General features: G+C 38.7%; 1 non-coding gene across 1 annotated transcript; it reads right to left on the bottom strand.

The window, feature by feature from the left end:
- Positions 1-3,738: 3,738 nt before the first annotated feature.
- Positions 3,739-3,875, bottom strand: LOC111757785 (small nucleolar RNA SNORA2/SNORA34 family). Its single transcript, XR_002792072.1, has one exon. It is a non-coding gene; the product is annotated as a small nucleolar RNA SNORA2/SNORA34 family (small nucleolar RNA).
- Positions 3,876-4,270: the final 395 nt, after the last annotated feature.

Below are 4,270 nucleotides of genomic sequence, written 5' to 3'. Positions count from 1 at the left end.
AGGTAACATCGTAATGGTAGGATAGAGTTGGTGGAAAAGATTATATTTCTAAACTGCAAGTCAGAGAGCTCTTGACATCTTTTCCAGCCAGTGAGCCATTGTCTAAGCCACTGTGAACCACCTGGATCCAACATCCTACCCACCCTAGTGCTGGGATCCTGAGGTGAAGTAGTTCTTCTCTGAAGTCATATATACAGCAGGATGGTGGTTGGAAGCAACTTTACCAAGCCACACATTCTCTGTTGCATATTCCTTCCTGTAGGACAATGACCACAAGTTTGCCTTCATGTGTGTTCCTAAAAGAGCAGTTGTTCAATTTTCAGCTCACTTAATAGGGCTACTTCTTGTTAAACTGTGCCTCAACTTTGAACCCTGTGGTCATAGTATAATTGTAAATTTCTTCTCATCCGAGACACTAAAACACTCAGCACAGGCCATGTGCTGCCAACATCAGGGCCCCCCAGAAAGAACAAGTTGAGGTCTGGACACACAAAAGGAGATGCAAGTTTTTAAATCTACATGTGTTCCTATTATTAAATAGAGATCTCACCATGAACTCCAGCCAAAATCAGATAATTTTTTGAGAAAAATGTAAGGGAGGAAAAAACTTCCTTTATTCATTCAGGTTTAGTAATTGGGAACCCGTGAATTAAACTGATTAATGACAGGATAGCAAGAGAAAAAATGTTTGCAAAGTGTATAACCAAGGGAGTGCTCAGTGATGGGAAACCCCAGGGGTAGTTAGAATGTGGGGCCTAGACCACATTACTACATGAAGGGGAGGCAAGGAAAGCCCTGAGAGGAAAGTAAATGATTTTTGGGTAGATAAATGGGCTCACAGGAAATCTGACTTATGCCAACAGCTTTTGGAGGTGGAGCCAACTGAATTTTAGGCTCTGAGAAAACTGGGGGTGCTCCTGGGGAGGGGATTAGTGACAAGTTCTTCCAGGAGGCTCTGCTTTTAGGCAGATAAAATATCTTAGGGGCTAAAAATACATTATCTTAACATAATTTTTATGCCATAGTAACATATTTTGGGCTAGCATATTTTACTCCCCTCTAAAAAAGAACCAGATCAATTGAACATTATAGAATATGACATTTAAAAATATAGAAAGCATAGTTTTTCTCTTATTCTTTTTGAAGAAAGGTATAATTCACTTTAAGAAAGCTCAGTTGAAAACTTATACCTTGGGAAGGGAGACCAGGGAATAGCTCAGTGGAAGAGCACCTGCTTAGCATGCAAGGGCCTGTGTCTGGTCTCCAGAACTGTCAACGATTAAACATTTTAATTAAATTAAAATCTCGCTAATGAACCAAAATTATTTTTAACCCTAAATATATATTTGTTTCACTGGATCTTGGATAAAGGAGTTTTATAATCGCAGGGTTTCCTTTCTTATAAATCTCAGCTAGACAGACATGGTGCATGTGGATGTGATTCCAGCATTCAGGGGACTGAGGCAGGAGAATCACTGTGGGTTTAAGGCCAGTTTGAGCCACAAGTAAATCTAAAGCCAGCCTGGACTACAAAGTGAGACCCTATCTTAGAAAAACATAAACAAACCTCAGCTAATAGCAACAATAAATTATGATGCCAGTGAGCCTTGTCTGATACATTTCTTTGGTCAGTTCCATGGTGCCCAGCAGGGATGGTGGGCAGGTTGCTGGTCCCCCAAGTGGCACTTTGGTATGGGAAGGGAAAATGTAGTTTCAGGTAGACTACAAAAACTTGTTCTAATGCTGTTTTCAATTTTCTTATCTTTGGGTTTTAGTTTCTAATCAGCAACATTTTTTGGTTTCTGAGATAGGATCTTGCTATGTAGCTCAGGCTGGTCTTTAACTCACTTTGTAGCTCAGGCTGGCTTTGAAATCACAGCAGTCCTTCTGCCTTCAATCTCCTGAGTGCTGGCATTACAGGTGTGTATAAACTGCACCTAGCTTGTAATCACTAAAATCTTAATTATTCCTTTTTGACATGTTTTTAATGTATGTAATAGTGTATCTGATTGGTTTTTTCTTTGATATCCATTAAAGTCTAAATGTACACCTCTAGTCAATTGTGTGCCTATCGATTTGAAGAAGGCAGAAAAGAAATTGTTAACCCCAGGGAAAATAATTATATTTTGTTTAAATTTAAGCAAAAAATCCCAAGTCTACCTATGGGGACAATTTTTTTTTTTTTTTTTTTTTTTTTTTTTTTACTTTGTACTAGATCAGGTACTCAATAATGACCTTGATATGGTGTTTTTGTTTCATGGCCCATGAAGATTTCCTACTCGTGGCAGGTGGCAATTTAAATTCAAATGGGCCTGGGGGAAAAAGACTTTCTTTTTTCTTGAGTATAGTGGTGATTTTGAGATGACAAACCCCCAGAGAATGTTAATTCTGGAAGGTTAGATTTTTCATGTAATCGTAATCAGAAGAACCAGAATGACTATAGGTTGACAAATAAATACTTCCCATATGGAAAAGATCTATGTAGAGCTGTTGTTAATGACGTCAAGGTTTCCAGCTTTTCTGTAGCTGGAGCTCTCATAAATCCATACTTCCCTCTGGTGCCTTATCTTGCTAGATAACGCTGTGAAGACCTATTCTTCCTGAGCTACCATGGGGCCCGTAAACATTCTTGAGTAACTCCTATTTTATATTTATGTTTCCTTGAGGACTCTCCTGAGCCAATAACAGCATCTGTTTCCACAGTTTGCAGGGAATTAAAGCAAGAGCTCTTTTAGGGCTCTATGATTGATGGTAGACACTTCTTATCGACTGCATTTTAATCAGTTTCTTCTTCTAAGGAAAAGTGTGGCATTGACAGATAGATGCTCTCATCAGTTGTGTTCATAAATTTATAGGAAAATTAGTTTATAGCTATGAAATAATGTTCCTTTTTAAAACCCAGGCTTATTTCTATCAAAACAGAAAGATTTGCTATTTGCTTAGGAAGAATAGGACAAGTTGTTTCTATTCTTTATTAGAACACCGAGTGACACTTCAACAATACCTCTGTGTCTATTCACTTTCAGATAAGAAAACATTTATCTATTATGCAGCTTATGCCACATAAGTGTTTCAGATAAAACAGTCCTATAGATCCAAGTTGTGCTTTGAAACTATTAATTTTTGTTGTTGTTGTTGGTGGCAGCATTTATGGGGAGAAACAGATCACAAAAAGGCTGGGACATAGACATGGACAAGGCAAGGGTCAAACAGGCTAGGGACCTGAAAATTGATCAAGGCTAGTCTGGGATCAATTTTTTTTTAAAGGAAGTAAAATTAAACACAACATAACAGAACAAAATAGGACATAAGAAAGCAATATAAGAGATATAAATTTTAAAGCTAGACAACCTGAGATCTTCACTCTATCATATTGTCTCTTGTTTTCTCCCAAATAGTAGTCCATGTCTACACATACAGAAAATTCATATAAAACAACATAGTATAAAACTGATCTGAACAAAATGAGGAAGGCATTTTAGGCCTTCAAAACCAGACAATAGGGAAGTCACTAATGGCTGTCATAGAGTCTTTCGTTCTCTTCAAAACAGCTGACCATACTTTTATGTCTATTGAAGTTCAACAAAACAAAACAGGCAGGGGGAGAGAGTTTGCTTGGTTTCCCAGTGCTCCAGGTCCTGGCATGGCTCAGGTCCAAGTAAATGTTGGTGGCTCCTGTCCTGGGAAGCCACAGCCTGCCATGCTCGCAGCCGCTCACAGGGGAGGGGGGTTGCTTCAAGTTGTTTCTTTCTAATGAATTGACCATTTCACTACCCAAGTTCTGAAACTGCCAACAGACCATAGAAAGGCATCTCTTTAGGCTCCTGCTTGAAACCGACAGTGTCAGGAAGCTGCTGGCCTTGATTCAGGGCCAGGAAACTATTATTTTATGAGAGTTTTATTTCTGAAATCACATGTATAACCTCATGTTAACTGACTTCCTATGAAGCTATTTAAAAATGCCAAAGAGAAATAATGGAAATAAGTGATTTAAGTATATGCATTTCCTAAACCTATCACTGTTTGAGTCAAGGACACAATATGATAATTGCTCTGGAGTTTTATATCATGAAAGACTCTTCTGGTTTCTATGTGGCAGGTAGGATGCAGCATCAACTTGACTGACTTTGGAATATACTCAAGGAACTGGTGTACCACACTTGGTATACCTGGGTGGGCCAGAGAGGTATGACCTTGATGTCTATATATGGCACCTGGAACCTTTCTTCTTTGGCGTAGTTCTCTATTTCCCAGGCACCATGAATAAAGG

This window comes from Cavia porcellus, unplaced genomic scaffold (assembly GCF_034190915.1).
Source record: "Cavia porcellus strain 051 isolate PalLab524CR breed Dunkin Hartley unplaced genomic scaffold, mCavPor4.1 scaffold_1, whole genome shotgun sequence".
NCBI lineage: Eukaryota > Metazoa > Chordata > Mammalia > Rodentia > Caviidae > Cavia > Cavia porcellus.
The sequence above is the reverse complement of the archived record's forward strand: the minus strand, read 5'-3'. Positions and strand labels throughout refer to the sequence as shown.